General features: G+C 37.4%; 1 non-coding gene across 1 annotated transcript; it reads left to right on the top strand.

The window, feature by feature from the left end:
- Window positions 1–8,936: 8,936 nt before the first annotated feature.
- On the top strand, window positions 8,937–9,008 carry TRNAG-UCC (transfer RNA glycine (anticodon UCC)). The gene has a single exon. It is a non-coding gene; the product is annotated as a tRNA-Gly (tRNA).
- The last annotated feature ends 5,208 nt before the right edge of the window (window positions 9,009–14,216 follow it).

Genomic DNA, 14,216 nt, shown 5'->3' with positions numbered 1-14,216 from the left:
ATAAAGTGGATAAATTCCAGAAACCTAAATTTACGTCAGTTGAGTGTGGGAGCCTGAGTAAAGAAGGTGTTCCCTGTAAACGTCCTTGTACTAGTGAAAATTCTGTAGTGTTGTTTTCTGAGTCAAGGGATAATTTGCCTGTCAATACTATTGTTAGTACGCCTGCTGAACGTAATGCGTCTGTTACTAGTTCTGATAGTTATCTGAGTAAACCTGTGTTTGTGCAATCAGAACCAGATATTAAATACGAGTTTCCAGCTAGTCCTAGTGAAACCAAAGTAATTGCTAGTGCTTTAAATGTTTTTCCCAATGTTAATTCTTCTGTTTATTACAGCAATAATGTAAGTAATAGCACTCGTACTACTGACACTGTCACATGGTCAATGTCGAGAGGGATCACTTCTCATGTTGGGAATAGCCCACCAGTGTTTAATACTAGCTATTTAAAGCCTAGTTATGATCCTAGTGTTTTTCACACTGCTATTGTGCCGAATAATCCGGTATCGCGAAACAGTGTTGCCACCTTTAGTGGTATAGCACCGCATCCATTGCCTTTTGCGATTAAGCAGAAAGATTTACAATCTTTTCCTTCGTATTCTGGGGATATCAAACCTGGAGCCCCAAGGAAGTTTTTGAGGGATCTTGAGAAATGTTTAAGTATGTATTCACTTACTGATGGAGACAAACTACGGGTCGTAGAACATTGTATGGTGCGAGCCGCGTTTGCTTGGTATAGCTCAGTAGCTCCTGAAATTAAAACTTATCAAGATTTTGTGCGTCTTTTTAAGAATCAGTATTGTTCGCCTCAGATAGAGCGTGCACAGAAGAAGTCGTTGCAATCTTTGCGCTATGATAAGACGAAGTTTGCTTCATTGTTAGATTATGTTTGGTTTGTAGTCGAAAGTTACTACAATATATGCGAAACCCCGAGTACTTCGGAACTTGTGAAATTAATTTTGAATTGTTTACCGCCTAGGGACATGCGTTTGCTGTCCGTTCAGCAGTATAATAGTGTTGATGAATTAATGAGTAAAGTAGCGTTATTATCTGGGATTGAGGATACTTCTATGCATGAAGTTAGGCCTCCAACAAAGAAAGTATTCGCTAAGCAAGCTAAAATCATTAATCGTAATTCAGAACATGTTGACAGTAGCTGTCAAACTGAATTTTTAAGCTATGCTCAGACTGAAAATAGGAATAACAATAACAGTAACAATAATGGTAATAATTATTAGTATAATAATCGATATCGAGGAAATGGTAGAAATCGTTATCGTGGAAGAAATCGAGGACGTAACGGAAGATATCAAAATAATGATAGGAGACGAGATGAAGCATCTTCCAATCCAAGGGAAGATCAACCTTCATCTACTTCGGAAAACTGAGGTTGCAGTCTTTTCCGAACACGGGGGGAAACGACTGCTGTATTTCTCCAGTCCCCGTAGATAATGATTCAGAAACTAACGTCAAAACTTATAATGTTTTGGTGGAGTCATTATCTGGAGATGTAAATAATAACGAGAGTAATAATGTTATATCATTTAACGTAAACTTTGTAGTTGAGGAGGATGAAGAAAAAGAAAAGCCCGACTATTATTTTTCTTCTTCCCCTGTTGTCAAAGGAAACATTGGCGGAGTCCAATTAACCTGTACTATTGACTGTGGATCAGATTTATGCCTTTTGGACTGGAATATTTGGAAGCAGTTAAAATTAAAATTTTCATCTGCTAAATTGCGACCATATACTGGTTTGTCGTTAGGTGCCTTTGCTGGTACAGAGAAGTTTTCGGTTCAAGGTGTCCAGATATTTAGTTTAAATATTCAAGGTCATTTATTTGATATTCCATTGTTTGTTATAAAATATCTTCGAACAGATCTTATTTTGGGTTGTACATTTTTAGACAAATTCAAAGCTGATATCGACAGGGAGAGGAAAGAAATCCGATTGCGTGATAATGCTGGTAGTCATGTCGTAATTTCGACTAATCAACCTAGTATTCTTATAGTAGCTTTGTCTTCGAACAAGGTTGAGATCGGGAGGATTGAATGGCCATCCGATGAGCAGGAATCGCTTCCTTCCGAACTTTTGTGTTCTGATGTCAACATTTTAGAGGTTCCTCCATCAGTAGAAAATCCAGTTACCTTTTCTGTGTCAGATGTGCATATAGTTTCTGAATCTAACCTTTCAGATACTGAAATTCAGAATTATATCTCATCTCGAGAAGATTTAGATACTAACGCTAAGCAATGTTTATATAATTTGTTACTCCGATATCGTAATATTTTCTGCGAGTATCCTCGTAGGATACGAACGCCTTTGTACAAGATAGAATTAACTGACGAAGAACCTGTCGTAGGACCGTGTTATTCTGTGCCAAAATCCATGGAAATGGAATTTGAGGCAGAATTACAAAAATGGATTGAATTAGGCTTAGCCCGTGAACAGACCTCACCGTACCGGAACCCCATGCATTGTGTTCGCAAGGCGTCTGGTGCTGTTAGACCTGTAATTGATTTTCGCCTACTGAACCACCGTGTCCGAGCTCCTAAGGCTCAGGTGGAACCAATAGGTGATATATTCAACCGTGTAGCGAAAGCGCAATACTTTTCAAAGTTTGACTGTTCGTCAGGATATTATGGCGTAGGTCTCCATCCTTCGTCATACCCCTGTACGAGTTTTGTTTATAAAGGGCGACAATACGTAATGATGGTCTTACCTCAAGGAATAAAGAGTGCGCCCGCTATTTTCCAGAGCGTCATGCATAGTTACTTCGATCAAAGTACTAAAGATTTTGTCACTTTGTTTCTGGACGATATTTTAATATCTAGCACTTCTCTAGACGAACACTTCGCCCATCTGGAGCGTGTGTTCGAAATTTTTGAACGTGGGAATTTTTCCCTAAATTTCCGGAAGTGTTGCTTCCTTCTGACGGAAGTGAACTTCTTGGGACATATTATTAGTGGTCAGACTGTTAAAGTTGACCCACGTCATAATGAGCCAATCCGTTGCTATCCCATCCCGAAAGCCAAGAAAAAGATGCGTCAATTTCTAGGATTATTGGGATGGCGACAGCGGTTCATTCCCAATTATTCGACTCTTACTTCTCCGTTGTACGATCTTATTAAGAAGGATGTTAAGTACAAACTCACTCCTGAAGTTTTGGATCTCTTTTATAAATTGCGGGAAATCGTCAGTAATCCACCTGCGTTGGGACAACCAGATTTCAATTTGCCATTTCACATCCATTCGGATGCTTGTTCTGAGAATTTGGCTGGTTTTCTGGCACAGTACCCTGATGGGTCCGATCATCCAAATGTCATCGCCTACGCTAGTCGTAGAGTTAAACCTCACGAACTTTCGTTGTCTTCTTTTCAGTTGGAATTGCTCTCTGTTTTATTTTTGTGTGAACGTTTTTCACAATATATTCTTGGAAGAACTGTGTATATCCATACGGATAATGCTGCAGTCACTCATTCTTTTTCTATGAAGAACTTAGATACTAGGACGACTCGTATGCTTCTTAAATTACAAAGGTTTGACCTTGTCTTCGAGCATTGTCCTGGGAGTCTGAATTTTGTCGCGGATACATTGAGTAAAAATCCACCGGAAGTGCCTTCGAAGTTAGAAGAGTATCATGTCAATTTCTTGTCTGTTCAAGATTCGTCTCTTTTCAACCTGGAGAAAGTCAGGGAAAAGCAGAAGTATGACGACTTCTGTATTAAGTTAAGGTCTTTATTGGATAGTTCCTCAGAACATGCCACTTGTTATCAAGGTTTGCTATATTTCAAGCATAGGAATTCGAACCAATGGCTTTTGGTTATTCCTCAAGAGTTAATAAAAGAAATAATTGGAATAGTCCATTCACGTGGTCATTTTGGAGCTAGGAAATGTATGTCTTTATGTCGTTCTTTATTTTATTGGAAGAAACAAAGACTGTCAATTCGACAGTATATTAGAGATTGTCTTGATTGTGCTGAGACAAAGTTCGCCAATCAGGTAATACTTAAAGAAGAAATTCATATAGAAGCTAGTCGACCTCACGACCGCCTAGCGGTAGATCTCGTTGGGAGGCTCCCAGTTAGTAATGGTTATTATTATATTTTATCTATTATTGATGTTTATTCTAGGTTTGTTTGTTTCTTTCCTTTAAAGACTGCTCATGTTAAAGGTATAATTTCAGTGTTGGAAAAAAATTATTTTTATTTGTTCCCTTATCCTAATGCCATTGTCTCGGATAAAGGTTCACAGTTTATTTCGCGCCTCTGGCAGGACTATTGTAAGGAGCATAATATGAAATCCGTATTAACGTCTAGTTATTCCCCGTCTTCGAATGGTTTGGCAGAAAGGAGCCATAAAGAACTCAACCGAATTATTCGTTTAGAGTGTCATAGTAATCATTCTAAGTGTAGTACTGTACTGAAGCGATGTCAGGAACTCCTAAATTATTCATTATGTAGTAGTATTGATTGTACGCCTGCAGAGCTATTTTTATCTTATTCTGCTATTGAAGCATTTAAAAAGAATCTTCCTTGGCCTGGTGTTCTAGAGAAGACACCTACCCAAGATCGTCATATTACATTGTATCCTAAAGTTACTAATAAAACTAAGAAATCTTTAAAACGAACAGGAAGGGAGGTTAAGTTAGAAGAAGGAGACCTAGTAATGGTTAAACTTCACCATCTTTCCTCTTCAGTTAAAGGAGAATTTGCTAAATATATGAAATGTTTCTCGGGCCCTTTCTTGGCTAGAAGGGTTTTGAAAAACTCAGTGATTTTGCATACCCTCGCTGGGGAAAGTGTGGGAACGCAGAATTTTCATAATTTGAAGAAATTCAACTGTTCCAAAGAACGAAGAGATGAACTTCTTCGAAATTATCCATATAAATAACTTCTAATAATAATATATAAGGTAAAAAAAAAGAGAGAGAAATTTTTTTTTCTTTTTTTTTTCCTTGTCCTCTGGGTGGATGTAACGTTCCTCTTTGAGCGTTACATTTTCTCAAAGAGAATATTTGCGGAAATGTTCAATTAGCTCTCAGCTAATATTATTTCTTATTATATTCTCTCAATTCTCGACTTTCATGAAGGATTCAAGATGGTTGACAATTGGACTAGTGCGTGTAGATGTAGTATGCTAGTTTCCTTTGTATGTCTATGGTTTGCGTTGAGCGGCTTTTGAGAGTAGCTCGGATCGTTTGAAATAATTTAAATTTTTGTGTTTCATGTAAAACGGAAGGATTATTATGAATCTGCATATATAAATGCTCGTTTATATAATTTTTATTCTCCTTTAGTTATATTTGTTTTGTTATAAAATCTGTTATTTCCATTCTACGCTTTGATGCGTAGTATGGAATGACCAATCCGGAAGTGAGAGGGCTGCGGAGAGCCCCCTCTGGTTCACCTTTTTTTTTGTACTACGAACTGCGTATATGGCCGTGGTGTGGTGAGAAGCACGATTGTCCATTTTTGGATACTAATTTACAGTGAACTATGCAGTGAGTGGCTGTTCTTTAATATAAATATTTAAAGAAGCTGTTTAGTCGAACGGTATGCTAGGCTAGCGGGTATAAACAAGAATCACAAGAGAACTTACTCAAATATTCGACCTGTGCGTTTTGAAGCACGGCAGAGATTGGTTGGATATTCCCTAACTGTTAATGTGATGAGAGCTGAAGTTCAGAAATCCCTTTTGTGCTGTCTCCAGGACTGAACTCGATTGATGTATGGCCTCCTTCTCTTGACGTGGTGAATTTCCGTCCACCCTTACTACATTTTCTTGGCAAGGGACTTCGTCCTATATTACTTGTTGTCAGCTCAGCCTGCCTCTCCGGAATTTAATGTGTCTAATTGTGGTCGCTGTTGTGAGGATGAACATTGCAGCAGCTTTGCAGTGATTGTTTGTCTACCTGGTGGAGATAGTAGCGGAACGTATGCTTTTGCTATTAACCCAGGAGGGGTCGTCGTGTGATCAATCCACGCCGAGGTTATGGCTGTACACATGGTGAGATGTTGGAGGAGTCATCAGGACCGGTCGCCACCCTGGAGTGCTGTTTCACAGTGTTTCCACAGTGTCCCTATTCGTAAAGTGAAACCACGGTCGGGTGAGCTTTGGTAACTGTCTACTAGGTAAATATGTCTATTTCTTTTTATTCCGTCTTGTGAAGAAACTGGTATCATCCGGGAAGTTGCGGAAGAAATTGTCCACCATTTATAGTTGTCCAAATTGTTTTAAATATATCTAACGTCACATCAATGTCTTCGTGTGTTCATTATCTTACTACAGATTACTTATGAACAAACAGTAAATATACGTTCAATAATTCTCAGTTTTCTTGGTGTATACATATATATATATTATCCGAGTCAGTTTACAATGTCCGTAATATTGTCCGAAATGAGTTTTGTCCGTAATATGTCCGAGTAAACGAGAGTGAGTCTCTATCCAGTAAGTTGAATCATACGCCAGCGGGGTAGTCTGATATCAAAGCCGTTTCTCTCTTGCTCTGAATAAGATCATCTCTTAGAGTTGTCTAGATGTATAATATATTACTAGCTGCCATCTAGCACATGTATGTTAGCAACAGGTATTCCGTATTGTCTATTCTCTCAGGCATTCTATTTGATAAATTAAAGATTGATTAGCGATGGCTAGTTTATGTCTGTCTAGCAGCGGGCATTCCGTATTGTTTATCAATAACTATATACATATGTATATCTATATAATCTACAATCTAAGCATTAAGTCGCCGCACCCAAAGTTTGCATTCTCGAGTTGTTCTGTTACGTTCGATTGTGATGTTGCTCACTAGATCAGTGAGGCACGTTAAGACGGTGGGTGTACGATACCACTCGTACTTCAATGCGGGAGTGTCAGAAGTCGAGTCTAATTCCACTGGCTGGTTTTGTGTTCCCCATAATGTGCTACAGAGTTTAATGTTATTACCGCCGCTGCTAATAGTAAATGTCGAGGGAAATGCCCTCTTAGCGGTTGGATGCGGGTGAAGTGGAGAAGTTATGTGCTAAAAGGGGGAAGGTTAATCGACGCAGCCGTAGGTCTCTCTCTCTCCCTTTGCAATGAGATGTTCACGAGTGGTAATGTAATTGGTAAATTTCCTTTGGTGAAGTAGCCTACCAAGGATTTTGTGCTATTGTCTAGAAATGTAAACAACTCTCTTACTGTTAGTACAGTGTGGCTTAATTCATATTGTTATTTACCTTTGAGTGGTGTTGGCGTTAAAAGGTTTGAGGAACTTAACGGAATATAAAGATTTTTTTTCCTGAATCTAGCTATCCACGATCATAAATGTCAAAGAGAGTCTTTTGTTATGCGTTTATTACAAGGAAAGTTAAATAAACAGAGATGCAAGATATATGGTGTTATCCTAAATGATTTTTTTTCTTTTTTCTTTCTTTTCCTCGTCTTTTCCTTAGCATTGACAACGCAAGTAGTGTACAAGAATCTGGAGTAAGTAGCGTTGTGTTTACTGGTCTATAAATTATAGTGTAAGAAGGAATAACGGCGACCCAATGTTTTTTTTCTTTCTTTTCCTTCGTTTCCTTAATGTCAGCTACGGATACAAATTCAAGGTAATATAAGACGCAAGGTAGCGCTTTTCAAGATGGCGTACGCAGCCAGAATTCTAATTATCGAAAGTGTTACTTTTCAAATGAGTACTGCATAATACGAATGTTCAAATTGTTATCTCAGTAACAATGGAGAATGTGTCAAATAAAAACTACTTATTTTCAGATCAGCATTCGTGATGTGAAACTGAGGGAAAGCATCTTAGTGTACAGCTAAACTAGGATGCGTTTCCCATGTGTTACCGTTGGCAGTGAACGCGATCTAGGTGGCTAATTGGTAATATTCTTTTGTCAGAGTTATAAATCATACTGTGAGCCAATTAGGGGTTCCAAGTTTTGCTGTCACACCCTTATTCTCATTCATGCCAATCACGGGAAATAACCCTATTGTGTTACATCAATTTTTCTGTGATTAGCTAATTTTTCGGAATTTTCTTGTATTTTTGTGAATTTTCTTTTGTTATAAACGCACATACTTTACAATATCAGAATTTCAATACTCTCCACAAAACATCCTCCAAGCAGCTGTTTGTTGCTAAACTTCCCTTGCCTGGCCACACGTCTTTCCTTTCTTATACCTTCCTTTAGACATCTTTTAGTGATTCTGAAACCTCAGAAAGTCTATTGTTTCGAAACACACCAAATACGCTCGAGCTGACGTATTTTGCTCATTTTTATTGCAGCGCATTGTGATTAGCCATCCTTATTTAAATATATGGTCAACGTATTACAAGCGTACGCGTAAGCCATGAAAACGCGTTACGAACGCGTCGTTATTCGTACACTTACAAGTCCAATCTGGGTGGATTATCAAAAAAATATCAACTCCAACTTCAGACTTTCTGATTAAGGGGTGAGAATAGCAATAGAAATTTATTGGGCAAAGATTTCTACAAAAATAGAATCAATAAGAAAAAAACACGTATTTGATTATCAGTCAGTTTCTCCGAACTTTTGGTTTTGGAAAGTGATTTCGTATAACATAAACCGAACATAAATCACAGAGACACAAATCTGAAGTGTAATGTATTTACCCTGTAGATGCGAACATTTTTTACCTGAATTTCTCTGCATAAAAATGGATATACCCCACTAGAATTTCTAAACGCTTCAAATAATCGAGTTACATTTTCTTAAAATTATGACATTGAAGTAATAATCTTTAGAAATCACGATTTTTTTCTCTAACCAACTTCTTACAATTTATGAACATCTATGTTGCTTTTAATTTATCATCAGGTAGAGATAATGGTGGTCTGTGATTCGCTAGCAGTAGGTGTCGGAATATATTGGCGTCAGGCAAGACAACAACATATGTTCTACATAAGGCAAGAGATTTACAATACATCGCGATGGTGGTGTAATGGTTAGCATAGTTGCCTTCCAAGCAGTTGATCCGGGTTCGATTCCCGGCCATCGCAGTGTACATTTTTAATATGTACCTCTTCAATTCTGTCCATGGGAATATGCTAAGTTACTAGTGGCAAATATGTTTTTCTCAAAGAATGGTTTCAAAGAGCGCTTTTAGTAATTGCCCTGAATAATCAATTAGAATCGGTTTAAAGTTCTGTAAAATCATTTTTTTATACTGTATATTATTATCGAAAAGATAGTGCAGTTTTCTGTGCAATAGCGGATTGAGAAGGATCATTTGGTGAAGGAGTAACATCTCCTGGTCAATTAATGTACACCTTGTCTCAAAAAGGTTGAGCGCATTCTTTATTGCTGTTTCGAGGCAAAAATTTTCTAAGTCAAACTTCGGGTATCTTCGGGAAAAAGTAAACCAGGTTCGAACCTCAAAGCCAACCTTTGCAATCGGGAAAAATCTTGCAGATGTGTTTTTCTTCTTTTAAATATAATAAGACTTGTTACCAATTATATGTAAAAAGCAACATTGATTGAAATACTTAATCATACAATATTTCGAAATTTTGTATTATGTCAGCACATGCTTGTTTGTCATTTTGCTCTCCATACTTAATGGAACATTTAGATACGTAAACGAATCTTTCCATATGTAAAAGAATGGTGAAAGTTAAGATATAGAACATTATTCTCTCCTGAGTACTAAAATAAAAGTTAAAGTAGAACAAAAACAGCATTTGCAGTGGATATGAATGTAATTATTATCTTAAATATCCCTATATACCGCTAGAACTATTTTTCAAAAAGCGCTTGTGTTAGCTCAGTGGTACGCCGATGGATTATAAATCGTAATGCTAAGGGTTCTATTCCCATGTGGGCCAATGCTTCTTTTTATGAAATTCTATTTTCTGCAATGCATGAAAAATTATATAAAATAATTACATTAAAATACGTCAGTTGTATATATATAACATATAATCATTGCAGAACATAGTGATTATTATGTTTAAAATATAACAGGTGTTCACAGTACGTTGGTATTCTATGATATATGTGAATGTTAAATACAAATTAAGAAAATAATATCATCGCAATGAATAAATTATGTAGTGTATTTATTTGCTGCTATTTGTCATCGGAAGTTACTTCTGAATTTTCTCTTTACAGCAAGTGATCTACGCTTTCTGAAAGGTAAAGAGACTATTCGGGTATAAACAGAAATTATTATACAAACTCCAATCTTCGTTACAGACACAAAACTCCCGATCCCCAAACCATGTAAACAGGAAATTTACGAACATGAAGTCATGTCTAAGAGACTTATTTATACTCGAGAAAGAAGGCAGAATAGGATTTCTTTCCAAAGGATTTCAGTTCAATAATCTGCAAGGCTTTTGTATACGGATGTGGTCCCTGTCTCCGTATATATATAAAGTAAAAGCGATCGATATTAGTGTCGAATCCATAGTTCTCGTTGTTGCAGAAATTAATAATTACAACTCCAAAAGCAACTTACAGTCCAAATTTAACTCTCATCGTAAAGCTCCTTTGTGGTTAAGCGTATAGCGCACACGCTTTCGGTGTGGGAGACCCAGATTCGGCCCCCAGCGAGAGCTCATGCTCGGATTCTACGTTAATTAGTAGGTCTACGTCTCATATAGCCTCACTGCTGACGGGACGTTAAACTCAAAATCAATTCAATCGATTCAACACCCATTATTATGGCGGACGATAAAGGATGAAAAATAAAATGTCTCTAGTGTCAAATCCATAGTTTGAGTTCGTGACACTATTACAAACACAATGTTATTGAATGCCACGTTTTGGTATGAGCGACTATGCCACCTGGATTTTGAATTTACAGGAGCAACATCGAAAGCATTGCTCACACAGCTCCAAATGTTTTGATGTATGTATACGTGTATATTCCAGCGAAACTCCGGAATGTTTGGAGCAACTTTTACCTAACATGGGAGACATATTACTTTCAATCTAAGAAAAAAAATATTGTGGAATTCAGATACCTCAAGGGATGGAAGTTGGGAGGAGTGACATGTAAAAATAGTGTAAAATGACTGATTGTAGAGTGTTATCCATTGTTTTCTGGGTCGTTGAGATGAGTAGTGAGGCACTCAATGGCGTTATATCCAAAGTCATCCCCATCTTCACAGGATGAGGGGCTTGGAGATATGATTAATAAAATGTAAAATCTTACTTAAATATTTGTCGAAGTAATAGTTTTCTGGGGTCGCGAAAGCGTTTCTAATAACTTTGGAATGTAGTTTGTAACCACTTCAAGATGGGCTCTTTAATCATATCAATTTCTCACCTTAAGAAGAAATTACCATCTCAACTCGTATATTTTTATCAAGGCTATTCGCAATCGAGAAAAAAATGTGTAGATGTATGTTTCGTCTTTTAAATGATATACTAAATGTAAAATCAGAGATTGAGTTGGTCGGTGGGTCAAATGGGTCAAGATTTGTGAGTGGGTCAGTGGATCGTAGATCAACAAGGTGTGACCCACTGCGAAACACCATCACTGTGACTCACACTAACCCATTGACCCACCAACCCATTCTGCTCAGTGCCTTCTAGATAGCATTTTCTGAACACTGGCAAGTTTGTCTGCGTTTTACTTTCAAGATCTCTATTTTTCTTCTTTTTTTTCATTTGGTTATAATGAAGAAAGAAGTTCAGGCTCTTTCGGATTTTCATATTTCCAGTTGTAACAATGGCAATAGGATTTACTACTTGGCTTTTGAGATGCAAGCTATGAGTTTTTAGAGGAGCTAACTACTGGAAAAAATTGGTTTAGTACAAATATAACCTCTTAAGTCAGTAAAGAGGATGGTGTGGATAATGGATCAAATTTAATGACGATGCATTTTAGTGGGTCGGAGTTCGTCACAATGGTTCAGAGTTTTTTATAGTTGGTGGTTTGTTCAGAGTGGGTCATGGTGGGTGAATGGTTCACGTTGGGTGTTGAGTCATTGTGGGTTACGATGTGTGCTGGGTCAGTATGTTGTGGATCAAGGCTTCATTGACCCACACCATCTCTGGTCAATATTGCACTCAAGAGGAGAGTTTTCGAAGGTGCGCGTCGGCGATTTTCTCAAATTTTGCACATAGATAGTACCCCACCAGAAAGCAATAAATCTCGAAACGGTTCACAGTACCATCTCACAGAACTCAAGATAGAGGGATTTGTTTGATTGGCTAAATTAAGACCTCAACAATTTATTCTTCTACAAGCGAGATTTTCTTCATCGTTTCCGTGGCGAAGTCAGAAGAATATGCGGCAAGTAAACTTAAGATTGAAGGTTCGCGCCCACCTTGGGATACTTGCTTTTTCCCCTAGTGTTTTTTGCACTCACCTGAATATAAACAAATCAAGCATATGGGCGATTTAACATATTTTGGGGGAGGAATTTTGTGGTTCGTTGGCGTTTCGTCGAGTCTCTGCCGCTGGTGGTATAATTTTTAAAACCGAAGTGGGGCCACCACGGATCGTAGCTGCGGGATCCAACTTTTGGCGAAAGGCCGCTAGTTGCGCATCAGTGGTCCACTGACGCTTACGGCATGGGGGCTTGTATCTGAAAACTAAGAGAATAAAGAAGCATGGTATCCATGAAGTCCGTTAACACTAATAAAAGTCTGAAACGATGAAACAGATTTTAACACCGGAAAACATGTATTTTATAATTTGAAAGGTACCCCGTGTCGAGGAAAAAGATTTGCCCCAAGGTTCCCCGGAGGGTCTCAGGAGGGGTGCAACTCAAAATTTGAAAATGGCAAGGGGAATCAAGTAGTATGTCATTTAAGAGTATTACTAATTTTTTTTTAAATGGTAGGAGTCTCGAGTCTTTATGCTAACTTGTGCAAAATAGCGAGCGTTCAAGATGGTAATAAATCCTTCATTGAAAACTCCGTGACCACCTCTACAAATGTGAAACTGTGAAACTACCCAGAAGAGGTAAAAACTTGTCTTACCATTGCAAAAGTATAATGCACCAAGGTAAAACAAGAAGCGATCCATTATGGGTTTATTACATTACTAATATTAAATTCTACGTTCCACGATTGTGTCTTTAAGCTAAAGGACAGGGTGATTTCGAATTATGAAATTAATGGTAGAATACAGAATGGACCCACCACCAACTATGAACAACTCTGAACCATTGTGACCAACTCCGACCCACCAACATAATCAACTCTGACCCATGATCCACGTCCTTCTCCCCATTGACTAAAGAGGTTACACTTGAAATAAAACAAGACTGTGAAATTTTCACTTATCGGAGTTTGAATTCCTACCGTCAATCGCTCAAGCACCGCTCTGTTACAATACCGGTGAATCTGACCTTTACGATATACAATGGTAAAGTGTTACTCATCTTTCAAATTAAGATGAATTTAAATTTATCATATATAATTATTTCTTTCTTGGCTTACATATACATTTCAGTAGAAAACAGGATGAAATTTGAAAGTATCAAATCAAGATAAAATAGACCAACGTAAGAAAAAAAGAAAGAAAAACTAGTTTTCCATATAATTAAGCATGCCGTACTAATTTAAAATGCCCATGAAATTAGGCTTGGAATACAAATGTTATGTCAATTTTTCTCACAACTTTAGGTTTGATTGCCTTATGCTCTGAACGATCCATATATTAAACACCAGCTTCAGCAATTATTATAATAGAAAGCAGTGGGTATAAAATGCAAAGGACTGTAGTTTTCATTCCTCAATTAGTTCCTCAACTAATATCAATCGTTTTCGATAATTTTTACAACAAATCAACCCACTACCAATTTCCAATATATAGAAAATCCCCCCCCCCCCTTCGCTCATAAAACACATTTTTAAAAATGCCAGGACACGTTCTGTTTATTTTTATTAAAGAGTTATATACTGAATTTCAGCTCTTTAAGTTGAACGGCTTGTAAGATACTCAGTTTCTCGCAAAAATTCGGACACCTACTCCCTACTAAGTATATGTGTTATAATGAAAGTGATACGCGTATGATAACTTCCCAGTTGGGATTGGGGCCTGATTATATACCAAATGTCGTTTCATTTGACTTTGCAATTTGACCGTGATAATCACGCAGACATAGTTACTTTCAGTTTTTTATACTAGGTATAATAATTCATATATTACAGGTGATTCAATTTTTTTCCAGCAGTTAGCTCCTCTAAAAGCTCACAAGCTGTATCTCAAAATTGAACTCCTATTGCTATTGCCACTCTTACAATTG

Source organism: Thermobia domestica, chromosome 10, assembly GCF_964235325.1.
Source record: "Thermobia domestica chromosome 10, izTheDome1.hap1.1, whole genome shotgun sequence".
Lineage (NCBI taxonomy): Eukaryota > Metazoa > Arthropoda > Insecta > Zygentoma > Lepismatidae > Thermobia > Thermobia domestica.
Note: the sequence above shows the minus strand (reverse complement) of the source record. Positions and strands in the feature narration are given on the sequence as shown.